Here is a 10,349-nt window from a genome sequence, read left to right as displayed (position 1 = left end):
CGTGAACACTGTGGGTTTTCTGTGTCTTGAAGGTCTTCCCTTTGGCTGCATTGTAATGCTCTCTGCAGCAGCTACTGGTGAGGCTGGATCAACTTCTGCCAGCGAAGGGTCTCCTTCTACTACTGCTGGTGTCTGATTTCCAGCTGCCTGTGCAAGTCCTCTGGTGGAAGTGAAGGGTCTCTCACTGCCAGTAATGTGTCCTCTGCTACAAGTGAAAAGTCATCCACTAACAATGCAGGGTCCTCTGCTGCCAATGCAGGGTCCTCCAATGTCGATGCAGGGTCCTCCGTTGCCAGTGTAAGATCTTCTGCTGGAGGTATCCCAACCTCTTCTGTAGGTGACCTGGCCTCTGTTGTGGATGATCTGACTTTTTCTGCCAGTGACCTGACCTCAGCTTGTGTCACCTGACTTCAGCTGCAACAGTACATGATTTCTAGCCTCTTAGAATTTCATCTTCCATAGCTTCCTTCCCCTTTACATTCCAGTGAAAACATGTTAACCGAAATGGGAAATGTGCTGCACGATACTCATCAGATATAATGGCACCATTACTAAAATATTTATCTCTTTCTTTAATTAGCATTTTTGAAGTATCAGTATGTATGAACGCACTGATTCTAGTTGTTTCTATCACATTTGTGTATAGCCATCTGGGTTTATTATTGTTTTGGTGCCTTAGATTCCTGTGCCCTGTAGTTATATAATACAATGCTATAGACAGTGAGAGTTTCCTAGTAATTCAGTTAATATTTCGTGAGCAGCTACTTGAAGTAGCTTATTAAAGATCTGTTTTCTTTTTTTTCCAATTTAAATACACCAGTGTTACATTTCAGTCTTTGAATCTTCTGCCATTCATCTTTTTTTGTTTCTTTGTCACCTCGTTCCTATTTTTTTTTTAATTTTTACCTTCCATCTTCTCACTATTGCATAAATAAGTATCGGAGTAACAGATTGGACTGATAATATAGTTCTCATAAAGAGGACACATGAAGACTGAAACCGTCTCGTGAAAAGTTTCTTTAATTTCGATAGGATAATTACCTACTCCTTGCTGTAAGGGATTCTGAAACGCTCCTCAAAACAAGGTATTACCATAGAGTATGTACTGCATATCTACAGAGTGAGCATAGCCTACTGCACATGTTCTCACCCTGCACGTGGCCTTGTCACGTGATTATTTTTGGGACGACACTGCTTGTCTACAATTCGCGGCAATATTACACGTACTCACCTTGTTTTATATATGTTTCTGCACATTTGAGCTTTACTAACAGCTATGGTGTAGTACTGTCATTGCTAGAGATATTAAGGGAAGTGTGTGACAGGAGGACCAGTGACTTTTCATAGGTATGTACAACAAACATATAATTGTGAATGCTGTACTGATTTGAGGCACTTTATATGACGAAAAATATCGAGACATGGTACTATAAAGTCTTTTATTGTAGAGATAATTTGTGCGATTTTATGGCCAGGTGTTTATGAGACAGATGCTAGATGAATTTGAAAGTGTGTCTGAGTAAACATCCAGTCAGTACATACAGACCAGTGCTATGTTCATATGCAAATAAAGTTTATACATGACAGTTTGATTAATTTCATCTTTATGCAGGTTCTTAAAGTCTTATATGTATCTGAGTATTTCTACATGAGACAGTTTCCTATACAGTGTTATTGTAATGTAATTAATTGGAACAAATTCGACAATATGAATCAGTGCAATAGAAAACGTAAAAAAGTATTTTTGGCTGTCACTTCTGTCATTACTCCAAAGTTCGATCCCTGATTTCGTATTTGTTTATTGTTTAGTGTGTAGGGTATGGTTTTACTTTTCTGATGAGATGGCGAAAAAATGTTATAGGTGTTTTACTTGTCTATAAAAAGCAGAGAGGTAAATCAAGAAAAATTGAAAAAATAACGGACAAGCAGGTGGCGCAAATGACTTGCTGTGTTTACTGTAACAGTTTTATAGTTCCAAACGAGTTGTTTCTTCATGACCCTTTGGCACCGTCTACAGTGTCATTGAAATATTGTTAATTAGAACAGAGATTCGACAGTATTAATAAATGCAATAGAAAACGTAAAAAAATATTGTTGGCTGTCACTTCTTACCCAGTTACCAGAAAAACGTAAATAAAGTGGAATCTGCGCTATGATACTGTGGCAAAAAATCATATCATTACTCTTTACATCTTTAAGCCAACGTCAGTTCTTGATACCAAATTGTTACGATGTCTATAAAACATGTATACGAAGTTTCACTGTACTTCTGAAGGTTATCTATCAGTAGCAGCTAAGAAATAACACTCAAATACGCTAAGCGCTATATGGCCTACAATGCGCTGTACCAAAATCACGTGACTTGAGCAGTAGCAGATGTTGCAGAAAGAATTCTCTTTCTGGGTATATGAACGCTCAGTCTATAGATATTTAAGTAGGGATCACACACAAGACAAAAATGTCGCCACAGTAAGTGGCATATTGCAGATACATGTGTGGACTCCCAGTTTTTAGTGGCGCAGTTCGATTTTGTTGAACTTTGTTGCCCCACTTTCCTTCCACCACTCCTCCCTGGTACAGTATTTCGGAACACGAGTATTCTGTTGCAGTTACCGTGAATTAATTGTTGCTGCACTCCATTCAGTTTCAGAGGAACTACAGGATTTTCTGCGTCAATATATGTATGTGTGTGTGTGTGTGTGTGTGTGTGTGTGTGTGCGTGTGTGTTTGTGTGTGTGTGTGTGAGAGAGAGAGAGAGAGAGAGAGAGAGAGAGAGGGAGGGAGAGAGAGCAATATTTGCAAACCAATAACATATCTCAAATTCCAAAAGATTTTTGAGTGAATAAATAAATAAACATAATATACATACCTAAAAAGTGAGTTGTATAAACTTTGTGATTTTTAAGACAAAACATAGTATAAATTGTTGATTATATGTAGGAGAAAGCTGATGTGATGTGGCAGCTGTTAACTGAAAGCTGGTTATAAGAAGTGCCTATATCAGCGAATACAATAAGATCTAAAGTCTTGGAAGAGCGGTGTGTCTGTAGATGGTATTTGCATGTCAGGATCCAAGATTTGGGTTTTGTCTTCCTTGAATTTAACTCTTGTCACAGCTCTAGTGCCATGACCTTCACTATAACGTTCACACCCGCCCACGCGATTTCAGTTGAAACAAAACTGAAAGCTATGCAACTACATAGAATCTATGGCGTGAACGTAGCTCAAGATGTCATTACAAGAAACCACAAACCGTGGTGCCACATTAGCTGCATTTGTGAACCCAGCTTTATGGGCATTATTTGCTAGGAGTATCTTGCACTAATGAAGTGCCTGGCCACATAGATGTCTCGGACCAGAAACCAGCATCACATGACTAGCTGCTAGGACAGGTGGACAGCGGATGTAGAACTCTATGTCTGAATTGAATATGATTGTATATTCATAGCTATAAAATTTGTGCAAGTTTCTTTGAACAATACTGTGTATGTATTAACATTCAAGGGTTAACAGATAAATTTGGTATGTGCTGGTTTCATAAAAGCACCTAGTTATTATGGGTATAGCTCAACACTGAATGAACTCTAATCTCATTAATTTAACTTGTATCCCAAATTTTAAAGTACATTCTTAGTTTTGCTGCACAAATGAAAAGAGAGACTACTCTGTCATTTTAGTTAAGAATCATCTCAAGCCGGCCGGTGTGGCCGTGCGGTTCTAGGCGCTTCAGTCTGGAACCGCGTGACCGCTACGGTCGCAGGTTCGAATCCTGCCTCGGGCATGGATGTGTGTGATGTCCTTAGGTTAGTTAGGTTTAATTAGTTCTAAGTTCTAGGCGACTGATGACCTCAGAAGTTAAGTCACATAGTGCTCAGAGCCACCAATCATCTCACATCTGAACCATGCCTATTATAAATAATTCAGCTACCAAAGAATTTTTTGTAGTGTCTGCCCGCTACATTTAACTTATAAAACAGCAATTATTTGTATTTACAAAACCCCAAGATTACACAATAAGAAAAAATTTCTCAAAATATTTGAGACACTCTTAAATACATTATTTGTAGTGAAAGTGAATATAATTATAATGGCTGATTTTAATATTGATTTCAACCTGAGTAATTCAGATAATTTAGAACTAAATAACCTAATAAAAAACTATGGTTTAAACAGTATGCTGAAAAACGGTGTAACTAGGCCTAGCCACATAAACAGTGGAACTTGTGTACATAATATTATTACTACTTTTCATCCCTCAAAATATTGCACAAACATTATTCACACACTGTATTCCAACCATTATGCAAGCATTATGAATGTAAATACAGAAACAGTTGTTAGCAATAATTCCAAGTCATCTATGGTGTATAAGGTCAGCAAAGTATTAGTGACTACGATTTATCTGTAATATTAGGCCATCCCAGGCAAATGAACTGGCTATCTGTGTATGGTAATGATGAGACAGATGAGCATTTCAATAGGTTCCTTGAAAATGTTAAGTGGGCAGATAATTTAGTTTTGCGACTAAAGAACAAATTTGTTACAACAAATAGTGCATCAGTTACTAAAAATATGCATAGGCGGTACACACCAGGATTACAAAAAACTTAAAGACCAGTGTGTCAAATAGTACTCCTTAGCAAAGAACTCTTGTTTGCTTGCCTCAGCAAAGTATCAACAACTGAAACTGAAATACAGAGTGGGCATCATAGGATGTAAATTAGAATATAATTGCCAACTGGTTGCACAGGCTATCAGTAAACCTAGACAAATATGGAAGATAATGACAATTTAAAGTAAAGTAGCAGAGATCCTGATTATGTCCAAGATTAGTGCAAGTACTATTATTAATCAATTTCTAAATAGTGTAACCAATGTTATAAGTAATATATCCAATAGCAAATTTGAAACTAGCTATTATTCAGGTGTGGCCTATAAAATGAAAAATGTTATGCAAAATATGTTTCGTTTTGAAGATGTGCACTCAGCCATTCTTTCAATTAGTAACAGTCATATTAATTCGTAGATACTGAAACTTAGTAGTTGTATTATGGCAGAGGTCTTTGTCACATAATTAATAAGTGCTTTGATGAATGCCATTTTCCAAAAAACTTAAAGTTGTAAAAGTAATTCCAATCCACAAACACGTGACAAAAATATGGCTATCACCTTCAGCCACTTGCACCCATTTTCTCTAAAGCAATTGAAAAGTTCATGTGTGCTAAAATAATAAGATTTTTGAAAAATAATCAATTACTCCCGAAACCATTTCAGATTTAGGAAAAATTTATCAACCAGTAATACTGTTGTGAACTGCATAGCTAATTGTCTTAAGGCAAAGGAAGTAAAATTTGATGTAAATAGTAAGTTTTTTGATTTAACAAACTTTGTTCACAATGCTTCCAAGAAGATTCTACTATTCAAACCAAAAAATGCTGTTATGAACTACATAGCTAATTGCCTTGAGGCAAAGGAAAGAAAATTTAATGTAAATAAAAAAGTTTTTTTGATTTAACAAACTCCATTCACTTGGTGTCCCAGAATACCATATTGCTCAAACTAAAAACTGACCCTGCTGCTGAAATTATCAAGTTACGCTTATGGAATGGAACTCAAACTCATTTCTTCAGCAACTTCCTGTTTCTTCTGTGTCAGTCATGGTGTACCACAAGAGTCAGTCCTGGGCCCCTCCTCTTCTTATTGTACATGAATGACCTTCCAAGCAATATGACAGATGATTTTTCAAACTGCTGTTTATGTGCAGATGATATCTGTTTAAGTGTGACATCCAGTACTCTCAACAACAGCACTGATGACACTGCCTTACTTAAAACAAATATACTGTCTGACTGGTTCAATTCCAATAAACTATATATGAATAGAAAAATGCAGGAATTAAATATTTCCTACAAAAAAAGAACAACAGAGAATGCAGAGCTGTCCATTAAGTTCCTTGGGATAGTGTTACAGAATAACCTCAGGTGGCAGGAACATATTAATTATTTGATGTCAACAATTTCTAAGTCCATTTTTATGATTATAATATTGCAGAAGACAGTAGATGAAAAAGCCCTGCTTTCTGTATACTATATCTGCATTCATTCCCACCTGACCAATGGGACTACCCTGTGGTGTAACAACTGTTACTCCAAATGACTCTTTATAGCACAAAAAAGCAGTCAGACTAATTTGCAAAGTACATCAGCATTTTTTATACATCAAGAAAAACTCGTCCAATTTTACTGTAAATTCTGATGTATACAGCTATAACACAAGGCAATGTAATGATATTAAAAAGAACACAGTTTTTATTCAAAAATATAACACAGTTTTAAGATCACATCAGTTTTTCTGTTCAACAAGCTACCACACTTAATTAAGAGCTGACGAAATTTAAGGACTCTGTCAAGAATTTGTTGATTCAAAATCGTTTTTATACTCTGTAGGAATTGAATGGCCATAAATTCTAAATGTACCTATTTATAATTTTATCATGATTTAAATTGTATACTGTTGCATACATTTATACCTTGACATTGCTTATGCAATTTGTACATGCATGTATTGTTCATTGGAAATAAAATAAATAAATAAATAAATAATAACAACAAATTTGCTCATTTCGATCCCTAAGTTATCTATAGGCACTAAAGAAATTAGCGAGCATACTAAAATGGCTGACTGCTACTGAAGGGAAAAATATTCTGTGAATTATGTTTCAGTTGTGCATAAGACCGTTCACTTGGCTGAAAGAAACCGTGTGTTCATCACTTCTGTAACACTTGTGTAACCTTGTTGTAGAAGTAGACCAGAGATCAAATGAAGGGCTTATTTCAATAGTGGTCCAAGCCCCATTTTTGTTGATTGTGAGACACAGAGTCCTAAAGTTAAATGAGCGCTGAAAAATCTGGAGTTGAGATACCAGAAATATTCGAGCATATGGCTTCTTGCTAGAGATGAACCTTTCTTTCTGTTTGTTTGGATCATTAATTTCAGAAGCATTATAGGAAGATAAGTGGAGGTAATGGACTTGTACCACTATTGAAATAAGCCCTTCAAATGGTAGTCAACATCTGTTGTAACATACATAGTCAAGTTAATTGTCTGCATATTAACTACTGAGAAATGTATTATGGCATTGGAGATATTCACACAAAATTAAAACAAGACCATACAATATGCTGCTGGCACATTGAGAATTACTTTAAATACATTTGATGGATATTTGAAATGTAATTCTAACTCTATACCAAGAAATTACTTTAACATTGTCTAACTGAGTGTCTAAACCAAGTAAAAAATCTTCAAATCTCACAAACACGTCTCTGTTAGCGTTTGGTGCCTGTCATATGTAGAGTAGTGTCTATGTACACTACGTTTTTGTGATAATCACTCACCTAATTTTGTTGCTTTTGGAATTAGGCATTTTTTAGAGTACAGTGGTAATATAATTAATGTTGTAAATCACTGAAAAGAGTGTTCTATATGATTCAGTCACGTATTTAATATTTCTTAGATAGCTCTGGTTGTTTCCTTTTGCCACAGGAGTAACTGTTACTGCTCAACATACACTGAAGAGACAAACAAACTAGTACACTGCCTAATATGGTGTAAAGCACCCACAAGCACGCAGAGGTGCCACAACACAATGTGGTATGGACTCTACTAATGTCTGAAGTAGTGATGGAGGGAATTGACACCATGAATCCTGCAGGGCTGTCAATAAATCCGTAAGAGTACGAGGTGGTGGAGATCGCTTCTGAACAGCACGTTGCAACACATCCCAGATGTGCTCGATAATAGTCATCTCTGGGGAGTTCGGTGGCCAGCAGAAGTGTTTAAACTCTGTAGTAATTCTGGACGTGTGGGGTGTCCCATTGTCCTGCTGGAATTGCACAAGTCCATCGGATGCACAATTGACATGAATGGATACAGGAGATCAGACCAGATGCTTATGCATGTGTCACCTGTCAGAGTCGTATCTAGATGTATCAGGGGTCCCATATCACTCCAACTGTACACATCCCATACCATTACAGAGCCTCCACCAGCTTGAACAGTCCCCTGCTGACATGCAGCGCCCATGAATTCATGAGCTTGTCTCCATACCCAGACACGTCCATCCACTTAACACAATTTGAAATGAGACTCGTCTGTCCAGGCAACATGTTTCCAGTCATCAGCAGCCCCATGTCAGTGTTGACGGGCACAAGCGAGGCGTAAAGCTTTGTGCTGTGCAGTCATCAAGGGTACACAAGTGGGCCTTTAGTTCCGAAAGCCCATATTGATAATGTTTCATCGAATGATTCACATGCTGACACTTGCTGATGGCCCAGGATTCAAATCTGCAGCAATTTGCAGAAGTGTTGCACTTCAGTCCCGTTGAACGATTCTCTTTAGTCGTCAATGGTCCCGGTCTTGCAAGGATCTTTTTCCGGTCGCAGCGATGTCGGAGGTTTGATGTTTTATGAGAGTCATGATATTCACGATACACTCGCGAAATAGTCGTACGGGAAAATCCCCGTTTCATCCCTACCTTGGAGATGCCGTGTCCCATCACTCGTGCGCTGATATAACATCATGTTCAGACTCAAATGTTGATAACCTGCCACTGTAGCAGCTGTACAGATGCAGACGCACATAACTGAGGCTGTTGGTGAAGTGCTAGTGCCCTAGGACGCTTCTCCTTCTCACTTGATGTGGTGTGGGGGAAATTACATGGTGGTGCTGAGTTGGAATTGGCTTTGAGCTGTTTTTTTAAGATGAAAGAATAGTTAGAGGGATAGCAGAAGAAGGAGGAAAACGAATGGCCCAATTGGCTGGCCATCGTAATATTTAAAAATGACAGTAGAAGGAACAGTAGAAGTAACAGTAGGAAAGTGAGGAAAACGGATGGCCCATTGGCTAGCTGGTAGCTTGCAAGTAGATGACAGATTAAAGGAAAGGAGGAGGGACAGTAAGAGTTGAATGAAAACGAAAAGGCCATTATCCTGGCCTCATCTTCATGGCGGCGTCGGTGACGGCAGTGGCAGACAGTCATGAGGAGACAAAGTCGGGGAGGGGGGGGGGGGAGAGAAAGAAGTCGGAGAGTGATAGGTGGAGAAGTGAAAAGGGAAGGGCATTTAAGGATTACGCCGACATTGGGGGACGGGGGCGTGAGGGATAGTGGGGGTGGCGTGAGGGGGGGCTGGATGTTATGTCGTGGTGATGAGATGGAGCGATGATATGAGAAAGATAAGGTGACATGAAATGAAAGTGCCTAGTGAATAGGGAGTCATGAGGAGCGGAAGAGAAGGTCAGGCCAGCGGGTGGTGGCCAGACGGTGGACACGGGTGCCCAGGGAAAGGATTAAAGGATTGGGAGAGTGGCAGGTTTATTGGTAGAAGGAAGCGGCTGCGGAATGGATGTGGGAGTGAAGGAGTGGCACCTCGGCCAGGATGTGGAGTTCTTGGGTAGGGAAGTCGAAAGGGAGGTGGAGTGCACGCCGGAGAGCCCGATTTTGGACGGTTTGGAGTCGGCGGATGTGGGTGGGGGCAGCATTGCCCCATACCACCAAGGGAGGAGTACAATCTGACAGCAAGGTGTGTAGGGAGTGAAGAGGTAGGATTGATGAGGGGGTAGAGCAGGCATAGCCGCCGGACACTCGCTGTCTTATATAGGCGTTGCCGATCGCGGCGCCATATTTTGCTGTTTACATATCTCTGTATTTGACTATGCATGCCTATAGCAATTCCTTTGGCGCTTCAGTCTAGGTTCCACAGAGACTAATACAAAGGAGAAAATGTTATCAGAAGAAAATGTAACATGTAAGCAACTGTTTTTCACTTACAATGGTTCCTAATTTGTGAAGGATGAAACCACTTTTAATAGCTTGCTATATACATTTTGAGTGTGCGCCTACCATATCAAATTGAGATGTATGTGAATGACTAGCCGTCTAAATGACCGTATTTATTGTCTATCACAGTTTGTGATGGCAAACGTAAACGTCAGCTTCAATGTTATTTAAAACATGGATGTCATGTGAAAAAAAAAAATTAAGAGTATCTATTGTGTCTGCTGTGTTTCCCATCTTGAATATTCCCATCTTGAATACTGGGTGGCAGCGAAATTAATTTTCAGAATAAAAAAAGGCCATTAGGATCATAAAGGATGTAAATCTAGAAACTCCTGTAACCCCCTTTTTAAGTTTCCAGGTATTCTACCTTTACCATGTTTTTACAGTATGAAAACACTCGTTTCTTAAAACCAACGTAATGGACAAGGAATAGTAGACTATTTAAACAGTGACGATCATCTCCATAACAATGTTGTTGTTACCTTCCGTCCTAAGACTGATTTGATGCAGC

The sequence above is a fragment of the Schistocerca piceifrons genome, chromosome X (genome assembly GCF_021461385.2).
Source record: "Schistocerca piceifrons isolate TAMUIC-IGC-003096 chromosome X, iqSchPice1.1, whole genome shotgun sequence".
NCBI classification, from domain to species: Eukaryota; Metazoa; Arthropoda; class Insecta; order Orthoptera; family Acrididae; genus Schistocerca; species Schistocerca piceifrons.
Note: the sequence above shows the minus strand (reverse complement) of the source record.